Source organism: Protopterus annectens, chromosome 6.part0 (genome assembly GCF_019279795.1).
Source record: "Protopterus annectens isolate FY-2018-M chromosome 6.part0, PAN1.0, whole genome shotgun sequence".
Taxonomy (NCBI): Eukaryota; Metazoa; Chordata; order Ceratodontiformes; family Protopteridae; genus Protopterus; species Protopterus annectens.
This window is the reverse complement of record NC_056737.1, coordinates 246,103,252-246,120,802: the sequence shown is the minus strand read 5'-3', so window position 1 is coordinate 246,120,802 and position 17,551 is coordinate 246,103,252.

Sequence of the window (17,551 nt, the reverse complement as noted above, 5' to 3'; positions counted from 1 at the left end):
ATATTTATGTTGCAGAACAGATTGTGATTCCTGGAGCAGGTATTTATGCCACCACTGGATTTGTGAATTTGTAATAGGTCTGACAGAATAGATTCTGGTGAGGCTCTGTATGCAAGGCAGAAGTCTCCTCTCAGTAGCCAGTATGATACAGAGAAGCGGGACAAGGTTGTTTATGCAGTTTTGGTGCAATTTTGAGTTAACAATGTTTTCTTCTTGGTCATTGGTAAGAAAAATTAATTGTAAGGTTTAACCAGGATATTATGACAGTAAAATGGGTTAAAAGTCACAATGAGATGGTCATGATGTACTATATGTTAATAGGGATCCAAAGAACGTTTGTAACTGAATGTTTTTGCAATAAAAATGAGCTGGTAAATGTGACTGCCTTTTTGGATGTATACAAGAAGAGGTTAAGAATGGTGACATCCAAAGTTGTGAATTATTTGCATGAGTGGAAAGAAGCTGTTGATGTAGCCAAACAAGAAGTGTGTGTCATTTCAGGCAAGGCAACCAAGACAGTGAAGCAATTGAAGCAGAAGGCACATCGAATGACTGACATGGATGATAAGACAATAAAATGGCATTTAAGGTTGCATGAAGTCTTGGAAGACATTGAAAAAATGACTCTTACAGAATATGTGAACAACAAGATGGCAGAATGGACTGAATTTGTGTAAAATTCTTCGGGTATATCAGAGGTGAAGTGTTTACCATTATGAAGACTGAAGTCAAGTACAGTAAACCAAGGCCAATTATGATTTTTTTTTTTTAATTTTATTATTTTTTTACTTGCTATGAAGAAGGGCAAATATTGTGAAAGTTGTGGTTATCAGGGAGATAACAGTTTTGGATTGAGGCCTATGTTTGATGAACATGACTACTCAGAGTTGAACATGACTTTTCTGAGGTGACATTAACACAGTGTCTGCATCTTGTGGATATGGTATATGTAAACATAGAACACTGAAGTCTGAGACATTTTAACATTTCAGGAATGTTGATCTTTAGAGATGGTGACCTAATGATCTCCAATAGTCCAGAAGAAGCTATTGGGAAAATAAGCAAATTACCTGTGACAGTGTTCTAATTACAGATGAAATAATGCAATAAGGAGTCTGCTGATCAGGGACACATGGAAATTAAGAGCACAAGGATAACTGAGAGGAGTGTGAGATTCAATTAGTAAGAGATGTTTGTATGTCCCAGGATGATAATGGATGCACAGCCTGAAAAGCTTTATATGAAGGTGAGTATTCCAAATCTCTAAAGTGGGCCATGTGCTCAAAATTTGAATATAAATACTTTCCATGGACTCTATACCCTAAATAATACCTACTATATCTGATATTGATTTTACTGTGAGGAGCATTAAGTGGTTACATTTGGAAGAAGATGTCAATTGTATGTATCTAGCTGAATACACATAAGAGGATGAGATTCTGTGAGATATTTGGGTGATAACTCACTGACATTTAAAATAATCTTTACAGGTGCTTAGCCTATATTAAATAAAGTCAGCAAAGAACCCCTGTTGAAAACTGAATTGCATAACAAAACATTGCCAGTTTTTAAACATGGTGCAATACTGTTTGCATGAAGGGAAGTGTCATATTCTTCTTTCAGCTTTTCCCAGTTAGGGGTCACCACAGTGGATCACCAATCCACTCATGATTGGCAGTGGAGTTTTATGGTGTTGAGTTGCCAGCCTGGTGCCCAATCTTCCACAAAAGGCACACACATGCACACACTCACACCTATGGCCAATTTAGAGTGTCCAATCCACCTACAGCATGTCTTTGGGATGAAACCAGAGCACCCAGAGGAAACCCAAGCAACCACAGGGAGGACATGCAGACTCCGCACAGATGACAACCCAGCCGAGGATCGAACCGGAGAACCTCTTGCTGTGAGGCAGCAACGCTAACTGCTGCACTACCGCGGCCGCCCGAAGGGAAGTGTCATATAATAAAAACTTTTGTAGACTATAATTTATTTTAATTTTAGGTATTGGGCACAAATGTATCAATGGTGCTGTTGACCATCAAACTTCACCTAAAAGAGCATTGGGCTGATTACCGGGCTAAGATTTATCATATGAATGTAGCATTCCTGTCCAGAGAAACCTCAGCAGCTCTGGTATTCCGTGTGGTGGTGTCTCACCGCAAGACGAGTCTTACCTGCTTCAGAATGCTGTTTCAGATCTGGTCTACCTGCTCCTGAACCCATGAGTATCACTATAGGTACAGTCTTCCCATTTCATGGACTCTATGATGAGCTCATGTATGAGCTTTATGATAGGTGGCCTGGATCCCCACTCATCAAAACATATTTTGTCTAGTCTTGATGCTCTTGGACCAGTGATAGTAAAGATTTTTTTCACTGATATGTGGAGTTTATCCATTAACATTGAAAGAGGCTTTTGTTATCCCTAAACTCATAAACAACCTCTAGACTGTAACATCTTCAAACACTATCATCCAATCCATAACCTTCCATTCTCAAGAAAAGTTAGTAAGAATGTTATCTATAAGCAACTTGAGATACATTTATTTATTATTTATTTTATTTTACATTTGGTTACCGGCAAAGTCCGACTGGACACATGTCCTTTTTCAGTGGAGGCCCGGGGAGAAAAGCTCCTCCAAATACATACACGTTAAAAAATTTGATTGCATATTTATATACAGTGTGTTAGAAAATACAAGATCATAGTATAGAGACACAGAGTACATAAGATATTGAAGCTTATAGAATTTCTCTACAAATCAGATATAATACCTTGTGTGGGAATATTTAATAGTGAAACAGAGACAATACAAGATTGTACAACTTTCAGTTTGAAAAGTAAGCAAGGATTTTTTGGTCGCTTGTTCTTTCTTATTATCATATCTAAGCATATCTATTATAGTGTGGTACTAGAGTCAGTATGGTAGAAATATTGATATTATCTGAGGGAGACAGTTTAGTCAGGAGCAGTGCATGGGCACAGCCACTTCTTCGATAAATTATTTTTAGCATGTTTTTAAATTGAGATAAGGCTGTAGTAGAAGCAATGTTAGGTGGTAGTGCATTCCAGATTTTGCCTATGTAGTTTGAGAAGAGAGATTCTCCAGCCAGATTGTTGGCTGTGATTATCTTTATAAGGGGTTTGTTGGAGGAATGTAGAGCTCGGGCACTGGAGTATGGCTGTAGTTGGTTTTGCAGGGCAGATGTTTTTTCTGGTTGATAGAAGATTTTCTGTGTCATGGTTAATTGATTAAAGAGTAGTAGTTGGGGGAATTCGAGACAGTTGAGTTGTTTGACTGCTATACAGCAGTGTGATCTATATGATTAGTTAATGATCTGGCAATTTTGTTGTAACAGGATTCTACTTTTGCTAAATCAAGATTTTCTTAGATTTGTGAGTATAGGAGATGCATAGAGCAGAGTTGAGATCAGATGTGACTGGACAATAGTAGCTTTGGTGGTTTTAGTAAAATACTGCTTGTTCCAATGCAGTGTACCAAGTTTTTTGTGAACTTTTATATGGTTTGGGATATGTGGATGTCAAATCTCATGTTGCTGTCAATTTCAACCAACAGAAGTTTGGTGTGAGGTGTGAGTGAGATAATGGTATTGTTTGTTGAAACAATGTTAAATGTGTTGGGTACTGTTGTTTTATTGAGATGGAATATCATTAGGTTGTTTTTTGGGGAGGTTTAGGATTAGGTGGGAGTTCATTAGCCAAGTTTCAACTGCTAGGAAGGACTCTTTTGTAAGTGTTTGCAGTTCATATATGGTAGAAGCAGCACATATCACTGTCGAATCATCTGCATATTGGATAACTGACGCCTGATGGGCTGAGCTTTGAAGATTATTTGTAAATATTGAGAAGAGTAGGGGGGCCTAAAATTGAGCTTTGGGGACCTCCTAGGGTCACAGGGAGAAGGGGTGATGGATTTTGTTGCCAACGTATTGCTTGCTGATGCCCAGATAGGTAATCTTGGAACCAGGTAAGAGAAGACTGACTTAAATTCAGCTCAGAGAGGACATTTAGAAGTTTATCATGTGAGACCATATCGTCGGCTTTTGATAGGTCTAGAAAGATAGAGGAAACATATCTATTGTTGTTTCTATGAAGCTTAACAGTATTAATAAATGACATTAGTGCAGTAGCAGTACTTTGATGTGGGCAGAAGCCATGTTGAGTATTGGTAAGTAGATTGTTAGTATGCAGTTAGTCTGTGATTTGTTTATGAACTATTCTCTCTAATGTCTTGAACAGTGGGGATAAGATTGCTATTGGTTGGTAGTTAGACAGATCTGTTGACGTACGACCTTTATGAAGTGAAATAATGTGGGAAGTTTTTAGATGCTAGGGACTTGGTGTTCTACTAAGGATCTGTTGATAAGGATGGATACTGGGTAGGCAATTCCCTAAGCAGTTAGTTTTAAGAGCTCTGCTGGTAGGTTGTCTGTGGCTAGTGTAGTGGCCTTTAATTTCATAAGCAGTTTTTTTGTTGTTTCAGTTGAAGCAGGTTGCAGGGGGAAGGTGGTATTGTTTTTACTTGGATTAGGAGTAGTTGTGATAGGAGTGGAGGTTTGCTTGTTGGACAGGGCTAAAATAGTTTCAGTAAAGTATATATTGAATTGGGTCGCAATGTCGTCTGAGTTGTTATTAGTAGTGGGGGGGGGGTGATGGTTTTACCTGGTAGGAGTATATCATTTACTGCTGACCAGAATTTTTGAGGGTTATTTCGGTGTTTATTTTGCATATTTCAGTTAATGACTTATGGATGCATTTCAGTCGGAGTTTTGCATCCACCAAAGCACAGAGACTGCTCTTGGCCAAACAGTTTATGATCTTCTAATGGCTAGAGACCAGGGGCACTTTGATACTGCTAATCCTTGATCTCTCAGCATCATTTGATACCATAGATCATGGCATTTTGATTGAGAATTTGTGATCCTACTGTGGTATCTCTTCTGTGGTCCTAGAGTGGTTTATATCCTGCTTCTCTGACCATTCTCAAAAGATTTGTTTTGGAACTAATTTATGTTCATCCTGCCCTCTTGACTGTGGAGTACCACAGGACTCAATCTTAAACCCTCTGTTGTTCACAGTTTATATGCTTCCATTCAAAGATATTACAAAGAAAAGGCTTTAACATACAATACACTATTCTGATTACATGATTAACTACCGCCTCCTACAGGCTGATAAGATAAATGTTACTTCCCCTGGCTAATGACCTATAAGTCACAGACTCTCAGTTATCAGTAACTGGTTGAAACTTAGCATCTCTAAAACTAAGGCCATGGCATTTAATACTGCCTTGAGAGACTCAGCTTCCTTCTCATTCCCTAACTTAAGCTTATTGTCACCATATAAGATGGAGTCGAATAAGGTATGTAATCTTTGTGTTATTCTAGATAGTAAATACTTCAGGACCAAGTGTCAGCTGTTGTCTAATCATTTTTCCACGTGCAAAACATTTTAATGATTAAACACCTTTTATAATACGCTGACATCTTGGCTATTTATGCTTTGGTATCTTCTAAGATGGAATATTGCAGTGACTCACTAACAATATTTAAGACCAGGTGCTAGCTTAGTAACAGAACCACATTGCCGAGACTGAAGAAATCCATATTTTAGGAGTCGCTTCTTCTTCTTTTGCTTCCAGTGGTAAACTACATTATGATCTGTTCACTCTGTCTGCTCACATATTCGTATTATTAGGACAGCGAGAAGATTTTACCCTCTGTTTGCTGCATAGCCTACACATGGTTATTACTTCAGAAAGGTCAGTATGTACAAGAACCAGAAACTATCTACGAGCTATCATTTGCTAAAATTTGGCTTGCATAATGCCTGTGTATCACTTGTTTTAGGCATTACCTACAAATAAGTGGATATTCTGAACTGAACCAATATAAAAGTTGTATTGTTAGCTGTTACATGAATATCTTAAGGCTGATATTTAATACATTTTAGAATTATCAGATACTTCATGACTTTCATAAAAGCACAAATGCTCTGTAATGATTTATTGTGTAGTGCTGTTAGGTCTGATCAGTATTTCACCTGTCTGTATATCATCTAATGTGGTAGATATGTTTATATTTCTGTCTAATATTTAGCTCAATTAAATGTTGTTCTTAGTTTTCTTAACTGTAATAGAGACACCCTGAATATCTTTTTATTTTTGAGGTACGTCCTTTTATGTTCATTGCAGCTTGAAAATCTGCATTTATTTGCACTGAGTAGTGTGGTACCTTAAAGAGCATCACTGACAGGACTCACTCAGGAAGTTAGTTTAGCTAGGAGCACTTGTGCTTTGCCCATTAGATAGTAGCATACTGCTGGCAAATTCCTTAGCATAGAAACCTTATGGACCAGCTCAGTGATGTAGAAGAAAGGAGTCCTGACAAAGCTGAAGATAACCTGAAATCAGCTAGTGACCTTGGAAATCAATGGAGTCAGCCAGTGAGATGTGGGAGTGAGTTGATCACAGTCCTGCTACTGCCAGAGTGACACCTGTGGTTATATTACAGAGATATGCTTCATGCGGGAAAGTAGGGCATAGGGATGTGAGACTGCTAGAGATTGCATCACGTTTGTTAGGTATAATGGATACATGGAGGCATGTACCCAAGTATACCCTTATAAACAACATGGCTGGCAAACAAGTCACAAGCAAGGAGAGGGTAAGAGCATCAGAACATCTTCCAAGCTCCTTGGTTGATGATTAACATAAGCCGTAGCTCATATCTCCTGAATAACCAAGGGATGGTTTTTGATGGGTGGGTGGGTGGAATGTAGGGGGAATATGTACAAAGGAAATTACAGTTCTGGGTTTTTTCTTCAGTATATTGCCATATAACTGAGTACCAACAATATGTGATGGTAATGCCTTATATGAAGTTGCTTTGACATTTTATGTGCACCACCCAGTTGTTTATTAGAACATGCAAAATAATAGTACCGCGTTCTTCTGACTTGGATTTTTTTAGGATAGTCACATACTTCTCCATTCATGTTTCAGACAAGAATAGAAGATTCCAACTCTTTTTTTGTAAAGATGACTGAGGAAATGTTATTTGTCACAGACAAGCCTAAGAAGGGCAGTTTTGTCACCAGACATCTCTTAGCTGTCACTGACAATTTACCTTTACTTTTGGAAACATTACACTAAAGCAGTTATGTTTTTAGAACTCATGCTCCAGAATGCTTTACCAGCTGCTCTCAGAGCCATATACACCCCAGATGAATTGTTTGGCCACAAACCCCCCTACTAAATGAAACAAGGTGCAATTGAAATACATGCTTTACCTAATTTTATTTGGTTACAGTGATAAGCCATCAGCAGTCCATGCCCTATTAAGTTGGACACACAGGCTGTTGCTGTTGTTTGTTGTCTTATTAACCTCTGAGTTTAGGTTTCAGCCCAGTTGGCATTTCTTTGTGCATCAAATCTATTTATATACAAAACTTTGTTATCTAGGGCAGGGCAGTGAGCTACATTGATCCATTTCAACCTGATTAAATGACTTGATCACTGTCACATTATAAACAAATAGAAGGCATGGGAATCAAACTCAGGACTGCTGTAGGCACATTCTCAAATGTCTGCATCAAGCTGCTAGATAGAGAGATAGTCAGACAGACAGATGGATAGAAAGATAGGTAAGTAGTATTTTTGTTTGTCTTTATAATTGTTTTTATCTAATTTTGTACGTACATGACTGTCAGATTTTGCTTTTATATAACTCTCATCACTGAATGTGGGCTCCTGTTGTCCAGTCTATCTACTTGCTAAATTAAATATCCCGTGTCAAATGGTGTAACACCTAAGTGAACCTGCTTTGATATCATGATGCATAGCTGTTTTATACATAGTATATCTGAATCACATATGCCTTTCATTTCGGGCAATGTCAAAATCAAGACTAAAATAGGGGTAACAATGACACATGCTGCTGTATAAATGCTTATTTTCATGTCTCCTACCCTTATTTTATAAGCCTGCTTTTTTCTCTTACTAATGATATCCTTGTAAACTGGAATATCCTTATCACTTGTGATACAGATGTAATGCATTGAAAGAACAATGAATGTATGTCTGTCTACATCTGCTACATGCTGATTGTACTTTCACCTGGTCATTTGCAGTCTTACAGCTTTTTGCTGTCTGCACTCATTTTTATCCTGCAGTTCATCTTGTAACTTAGATTGTAATGGTTCATGTACTGTTATAAGCTCCTGAATGTGTGTGTGCAATATAGTTGTGAACATTTCCAGCTCAATGAATTCTGTTTGGAGCTTGTTGTGAAACCAAAGTCAGTTTTATTGAATGTATCAGGAATGAAGCAGCTTAATTTAGTGTCTTTTTTTCCTGCTGTTCTGTAGTCAACCACAAGATTCACTCTGTAGCATACCTTGTTGTAATCTGTGCTTGTTTTCCCCATTGTATAAGTAAAGGAGGTACTGGGGGATGTGATGCCTCATACATGGGTACAAAAGACACTGGTTCCTTGTTTATGTAAGTTTATTGTACTATGTTTTGAGTTTCCTTTTACTATTTTACTTTTTAGTTTATTACTTCTGGGCTTTGAAGTATCTGTTAGTTGCGTCTCCAACCATAAGACCAAGGTATCTGAAAATAAAAACACAAACTTTTTCTAGACTATTCTAATGTGCTAACAGAAGTCATCATCAGTCTTGCTGAATTTCCAAAAAAGCATATATTTAATTTCGGTATAGCTCACCTGCAGTTGCACACCAAGTCACTGACATACTCCAACAAAGTCGTGTTTGATAAACTTTTCAATGACTTTAGGGGTAGGTGGGATGAAATACTCAGTGACAAGCACATGTGAAAACCCTCCACTATTTCAGATGTGCCTGAATAATGAGAACAGAATAGAATAGCAAATACTGAAGAACCAAACAAATTAACAAGGGCAAGAACTGCTTCCAGATTCCTGCGGTATACCAAGATAAAGCCATGAGTATGATTTAGATGGCCAGAGTTTGATTGCCACTTCAGTTTCTGGAAGGACCAGGGCACGGAGGATCGGATTAACTGGCCATCAATAGCTTGCCCATCCTGGGAAGAAGGAGGCAGTTTGACTCACTGCATTGCTGGCCCCTAGCTGATTGTTGGAGGAATGTTTAACAGGTATCGGCTTGGTGTAGCCCTAACTTTGTTTGACAACACATGGGTGAAGAAGGTGCTACAAGCAGGAAAAAGTTTTATGTTGCCACATCAAATTACACAAGAGAAAGACATTTAAATAAAAAAAGTCAGTTTTCAATCCATTTAAACAAACCAAGATTTTAAAATTGGCACAGTCATATGACATATTGACTGGAACATTCATTTGCACCACAGAACAGAATTTTTCACAGAATGGTCTGTTTTAGTACCATATAATTACACCAAGACATAGGTCTGTCTTTACTCCATCCATACTAGGGCTGACAAAATTAGATGACAGAACTTATTTATTTCTTGAATGCACCACACTATGCCATGAGCTGGATAAGCAAGTCTGTTTTGGAGAGGTTTGCAACTATCACTGCACTCTTTCCTCGCAGAAGGTTGTAATATGCATTACTGAAAATGGCAGAGTACAGAGAATAACATTCATGGGGGGGAGAACCCAGAAAGAAAAAAGAAACTGTAAATAATAAATCAGAACAGTGTTCTACAGCAATGTCGCTGTTAAGCTAGCCTTCAAATAAGAATGTTGTTCTACTTTCCATATGTATCTAACACAGGAGACCACATTATCATATGCAGCCTAAAGGCATTTTTTAAAAAGCACAGTTTTCAACTAATTCAAATTCAATGTGAAACTTGCCTGTCTGGGTGTTTGTTCCTTCCTTCTGCAGCTCGCTTAGAAAACTGTGCAAGTCAAATCAGAGTTCTCTGTTTACAGACGAAACAACCTAGTCAGTGCTATGCATATGGAGCAAAAAGAAGCTAGAGTTTATTTTTACAAGTTGCAATCTAAAGGAAGACAGCTCAGGTTAATGACAGAGCAAGCCAGCCATTTAAACCTATATGCTACCGTGTCTTGGCCTCTATTGTTTAGTCTTAGCAAGTAGCTTGTGCTTTTTCTTTTCAGCTGGTAAACTGTGATGCTGGTCTGTAAATGTTTCCTTGCTGTCATACCGCCCAGACTATTTTCTACCCATTATCTTAGGCCAGAAGCTGCCTTTGGTCACACCATTTGCTCTTCTATGGTCACCTCTGAGAAGATTAACCCTTTCATTAAGAAAACCTGACCAGGGTCAAACTACTGCCTGGCTCTGGACTCTCTCTTCCCTTTGATCTTTCAGCTATGGTGAAATTATTAGCAAATTCTAAGCCTACCCATGTGATTTGTTTTTGTAAATTTGTAGAAATTATTCCTAATCCTATTATGTGGCCTAGGGCAAACCTGCATTAAATATATGAGACTTTTTGTTATGTGGCAGATGGATCATAAAGGAATGTTGAATAGTGCTCCATTCCAAGTTATGGGAATCAGGATACTTCATCTGTATTCCCTTAATCCTCTGCCATGGCCCACATCTTTGAAGAATGCTCTCATTTACGGACACGGATACCACTTTTGCAATTTTCAGAGAAAAAAAAATAATACCTGCTCATTAATGTGAATATCTGAGTTTATCGCTCTGTAATAAATAATTGTGACATTATCTGCAAATGGCTTAACATACATTATTCAGTTGTATATGCCCCAGTAACTATCAGCAGGAAAATTGCAGTTTTGCATTTTCCAGATTTTTTTTTTCGAAGGCAGACACCATGCAGAGAAAAGTCAGTGTCTTAACCCAAATTCTAGCTGACAATGCGTATCAGCCCTCACTATTTTTTCCTCATTGTGGTGCCAATCTTGTGTCTTACCAATGACATTTTTTAAAAGAAACAGTGGATTTCCTAGAGACTCTGCCCAATGCAACTTCCACAGCTTATTATAGACTAGGAAAAGTACACCTCCTCTCTACTTTAATACTGTTGCGATTTAGGCTGTCTAAGCATAAACTGGAAATTAAGACAGCACAATTTTATATTCCTTGGTTTAAAAAATTACTTTCTTTTTTGTAACCTAATATGGTCTCAGTTTTATGAAGCTGTGTTACACTCAATACGGATATTTAATGTAAGACATTGTTGAGATGGAAGCCTTTAGTTTTTGTTAACAGCAGTGGATTTTAGTTTTAACTTCCTATACATATTTTCTTGAAAAATCCCACGTTGTTATGGTGGTACATGAAACAAATGCTAAAATATCTGGGGAAGGGATAAGGATACTAGAGTTCTGTGTACAAGCAAATTGCTACTGAGCATTTTATGTTCTATTATTCAAGTCGAGATCCAGTCCTTATCTATATGAAGTACTGCACTAGTCCATGTGGGCTGTAAAGTAATCAACTTGTTCCAAGCTTTCATTCTTTTATTCTATTTTTTCTAGTGAGCATTTAACCATTAGCATTAAAAGCCATTTTTCCTAATACCACAGTTAGATTTAATGGAGTAAGAGAAGGGTATGGCTTGTGGCAGATATTCAATTTACCACCCTGTTCAAAGCATCCAAAACTAAACTTTGCCCACATCTTTTCTGTCCCTGATGGGAATTATTATTTGAGAAGAAACTGCTAGCACTTCTATCACACTTACGAGGAAATCAGATACAAAAATGCTAGTCAATATTCCGCCACCATTTCATTTTGCGACAATGTCACAGGTGATTATTTTAAGGTTAGAGGGGCTAGGGTCTGCCAACAAAGTTTACTGCCTGGGGACTGCAGGAAACAGACACAATGGAAATTTTAATTTCAGTGCTCTTCCATGACAGGCTTTCCTGTCAGTGTTTCTTGTGCCGATAATTTCATAAACATTCATATTTAAGTCATAGCTGGCATAATTACAGTATCCATGCATACTTTCATTTTCTAATACTTGTCAGTTTCATTTTATTTTCATTCTTAATTCAGTAAACATCTTCTAGATTATTCAGTTGACTTCTGTATTTGCTTGTTGCCTACATACCTGCTGACCCATCAAGCATCTGGACAATCTATTTTCTTTTTTAAGATTTTATCCTTTTCTCACAGTTTAAAGAAACTTGATTTTTTTTTTCTATTTTTGGAAATCGTAGAAGCATTTCCCATTTATAACTATTAACATCAGCTGTGATTTCTACTTCTGCAGAGCCGTTTCAACCCAGATGTTCATTCTGGAGAAAATTCAAACAAATTTAGTGATCATTTGCTCATTCTTCAGCTGCCCATTCATGCTCATCCTCATACCCTGCATGGCTTCACCAATGGCTTCTCACTGGTGCAATTTAAGTATTTTACTCTTAAGCTTTTTGACAATGACTAGTGGCTGAGATAGTTCGTGATTCTTCTTGACTGTCCAAGTTAGGCTAAGGATACTTCACTCACATTCTCTAACAAACTAATTTGATGTCATCTCCATGTATTACAATGACAGGATGTAGGCCCCTGGTAGTAGCAATCACTGGATTATCAAACTCTCTTCTTAAGATCCTTATGGTTATGCCTGGCTGGGAATATGCATGGAAGCCTGTTTAAATTGTTCATTAAAATCAATATATCTAACAGTTTTCAGGGAAATGAAGAGGAGGCATCTCCATGATTAGTAGCTCTAGTCCTCAAGTTATATTTTTTCCATTTCTAAATTCAGATTTTAGCTGCATATAAGAATAAGAAAGATTACAAAAATGTGCCAATTTTGGAATTAATGGAAACAAGTTACATCTGTAGCTTAAAATGAATTGGGTCACATGTGCTAAAGAAATTTCTTAGCTACACCAGTGTGCGTGTGTGTGTGTGTGCGTGTGTGTGTGTGTGTGTGTGTGTGTGTGTGTGTGTGGTGTGTTGTACTAACCTTTCTCCAAACTCAGACCTGTGAAACAAACATGTTGATCACATGACACAACTTGGACACACAATATGCAGGGTGAGCAGTTCTGTCAATCAAAAAGACCTCACTGTGCAATACCTAAGGTAAACCATCTGTCCAATCAAAGTACAGATAAATAAGGATAAGGTGAAGAAAAGCAACACAACTCACACATGTAGGAGTAAATACCATATGGTTTAGGAAGCAATTCATTAAATTCTGGCACACCAAATATACCTACAGTACACTTCAAAATCTGAATTATTTGATGTAATAAAATCTATTAATTCCACTACCTAAAGATGTAGATAATGATAAATTACCACAAAGTTAAGTGACCACCAAATACATTATCACCAGAGGATAAGCTCCCACCAAATACATCTATCCTGACTATATAGTGAATATAGCAAGCAAATAACATTCATCCCATAATACTTAGAAAAATAAATTGCATAAATAATAAAACCCATGAATAACTTTACATATATTTGAAAATGCATAATGGAACAGAGTACAGAACAGATACTACTACAATCAGTACAGATAGAAAACAGATTTGAATGATAATGGATAAGGGAGAGAGAGAGAAAGACATTAGTAAGGTTTATACTAATACAGGCATCTTAACTTGAAACAGAAGTTGATTTCATTCCAGAGCATTATTTTGAAGCAGAATGGATTACACTGCTGAATATTAAATCATGAAAGGAGATATTGAAAAAAAAAGTAGGAGGGAAGGAAGTCTACAGGTTTGCATCACCAAAGAGTTCAAACTGAACATGCCCTCTTTATAATTGCACTCAGATCTCAGTCCATTGGAGCCATCCTTAAATCCACAGAGGAAAAAACAAATCTGTCATTTAATTTCATTATAAGAGCATAGATTACATCATTGTCAGATTCTAAAGAAATCGCCTACTCAGAGGTGATCTCTGTCTAACATACAAAGCTATGCCAAACCCAGAGCTGTTTGACATGCTCCACTTAAAGAAATCCCAATCCCTCTGAGCTACACGCTGTAGGGACCTATACCTTGTCACCACAATAAACAGAACATGCTGGAGGGATAGATTCCTGTCCCAGAGACTTCCCATACTCTGGAACAAACTACCTATCTATATCAAACAAAGCTCCTCATTAGCACTCTTCAAGAAAAATCTTGATGATTGGATGGGAAATAGGAAATTCACCCCGGGGATCACTTCTGTGGCTCTGCTCGACAGGGGCACAGGAAAATAATTTTCTTGGGTGGCGAAAGCCAGGGTACCTTTTTGGCTAGGCTTATATAGACTCTAGGGCCAAGAGCCTAGTACAGACCTATGAACCTATGAACCTATGATACCAGTATTAGCCAGAGTAGTACTACCATTAGCCTCCCTGCCATTTAACCCTATACATACATCAGCACAACTATTTCCCTCTTGCCACGTAGGTACATCTCAAGGACCACTACTATGATCTTAGGCCACAGGACAAAGCAGCCCTGTCCTTGACGAGGTCTGTATTTTATTTAGCGTTAAGGGTAAAAGCCTTCAAAAAACTTTGCCAGCTACATGGAAATGTCTTCCTGCTGAGGTCTACAAAGAAGTGGAGTATGATAAATTCAGGTCTAAACTTTTCACAACCTATTACAAATGCAGTTGTTTTAAAGTCACAGTCAAAGGCCTAGGTTATGACTTTGCTGACACCAATAAATTGCAATATGAACTTTATTTTATAACTAATTCCAGTTTGATTGTGATGATAATTAGAATTAACTATTATTATTTAGTTTCCTTTTTTATAATGACAAAATGATGTTCACTGCTCCATTAGTGGTGTTTACTGCTTCATTGCTGTTTGGAGTAGCTCAATTTTGAATATACAGATTATGAATTCACATGTCTCTCCCCTTCTATCACACTGTATGCAGCTCTCATACATCCTCATAACCTTTAGATGAGGGCACTCCCACCACTCATTTGAATGTATATTACAAAAAAGTTTTATGCATGTATTATTACAAATTTACTGAATTTACTATATCAATGCTGTTACTGTTTTATTAACAACTATTTTGTATCTTTGTATGATTTTGTAACCTGATTGTATGCTGCTTTATATATATGGCTTTGTTTATCTATGTTTCTGGAGCCTTTCTCCTTGGGTCTCAGTTGAAAATGGGCATTTTGCCCAGTCGGGCATTACACGGTAAACCAATGTTAATAAATAAATATTTTTTTTTTTATCATGACATACTGGTGTTTATTATTTAATTTCTTCCTTGATTGTATTTGTTACTGTGCTTAGGTACTTAAACGTTCTACTGTACAACCACATACGCAGTTTACTCAATGTCATATTACTGCCCTGATAATTGTTAGTACCTGCATCATCTCTCTACTTACTTTGAAGTCTGTGTTTATTTGCCCTGTATTCCCTGCAGTTCTGTTTCATGCATTACCCTTGCACCTACATGCATTGCAAATCTCTACATTTGCATTTATGACCTTAGCTTTACATGCTGCCGGTAGCTACTTTTGTTTGCCCATAGACCCTTACCTCTGCAAACTTCACTCACCTAACCAGAGACAACTGAGACAACTTGAAATAAATATGGCTAGGCTTGTAACGGGCTCTAGGCATGTTAGCATTGTAACCTCCTCTGAACCACTGTAAGATAAAGGAGGGAATGTAAGATGAATGTGAAATGCAAAGGCCTACTGCAATAGAAGCAACTAGCAGTCGAATGATATGCTGGTGCATTTCTGGGTAATGTAGTCTCATAACGTCAAGGTCCAAGACTTGAAACCTGATCTCTTATTGTCTCTGTGAAGTTTGCATGTTCTCTCCATGTCAGTATGGGTTCCTTCTGGGTATTCTAATTTCCTCAAAAGGCACAGTGCTTAGGCTTATCATCTAGTTTAAACTATCTTATTTCTAGACCCCTTACCAATGTTCTTGAGGTTCTGACCAGAGTGCAAACAGTCCAATTTGATCGGTCCATTTAGTATAACAAAAGATAACAAAGCAATAGCAAACAGAATAGGTGTGGGAAGCATAGCAAAAACTATGACTAAAATATGGTTAATACTTACAGAAGACAGTTATAAAATTAATTAGAAGGTAAACAAATTTAAATTTAGGAAAACATATAACTTTATAACTTGAGGTACCTCTCTGATATAAGAAAGGTCTTTAAGATTTGAAATGCGTGTAAGAGGAATAGCAGTACCAACCACCACAGAACAGCAGCAAGCAAAACAGCAAGCAAAACTCGAAACTGTAACACAAAAGTGCAGCAAAGCTGAGTATTTTATCAGACACTTAGCCCTGGCCACTGTCCATATGACAGCAACAAGTGATTCAAAGCTTTCAAATCTGTAAAACACTGTGCACTCCTACACTTTTTTTATTTCTACAACTACAGGACATCAGCTGCAGGTACTACAATTATGATCAGACCTTTCCAATCATAAGTCAGTTGTTAAATGTGTGTTCAGCAGATGACAAAACTCACCTTTTCAGCTTCACTCTAGAAGTGATTTTTTTTACATCCATGTCTCAAACACATAAGTTGTTTATGATCAGAGACTCAATCATAATTCGCTCTTTTCTGGTTCCCAAATAATTTTGAAGTAGAGAGCTTTCTGACTTGATTATTCATTCTAAGATTAATCAAGCATAGTGAATAAATAATTCACTGCATGATCTTGCAATATTTCAAAAATTCTTAATTTTATTACTGTCTATGTATTATAACCCTGCAGTGCATTTAAAAAGGAGGAACCATCTCCATCAAGTGTTTTAAGGATGAAATAGATACATTCTTTAGTTTGGGAAGTTATTTAGGAGTAAGTAATAATTAAGCAGCCTGCATTTGACTACAGAAAATCTGCAGGAAAAAATATGTGTTTCTTACAAACTGAAAGATGGCACTATCATCTGCTTTTTAGAATGACATTTCCACATGTGACTGGCACACTTCCTGAATAGTCACTACCAAAGAACTAAACCTTGAGAACATTCCCATAAATACTGCAGTCATTGGACATGGATACAAGATACCTAAATGAAGTTCTCTCAGAGATGCACACATTAATTTAATCAAAGGAAGAAGGATCACAGCCAAATCCTTAAATCAATTAAGAAGGGGTGACAAAACACTACCAAAAACCTTGGAAATAGTCAACTAAAAGGTATTAGTTAATGTAGCCATTGCATAAAGAGTTATAGCATATAGGTTAATATGGATAGCGTCTGTAACAAGATCTTTTGAGAAGCCATGCTTAATTCTCAGCAGATGGCTTAGGTGAGAAACCATTCAAAAGAACATTGCTTTTTCAAAAAAACTTTGTGAGTTGACCTCGGCTGTTAGATGCTGAACCACTTGGGACTCTAGCATTGGCAGAATTATGTTTCCAGTCTTCTGCATGCAAATTATTCTTCCACCAGTATCCCATGGAGTCGCATGCATAATAAAACCATTAAGGGGTCTCAGCCACCAGTTAGAGGGTTTGGAATGATCTTCAGTTTCTTACTTGAATCACTCAAAGTCTGTGTCACAGTTGACTGAGTACAACTTGTCAAATGGAGCTGTAGCAGTTGCATGTTTTGCATATTACTATTTGTAGAATTTCTAA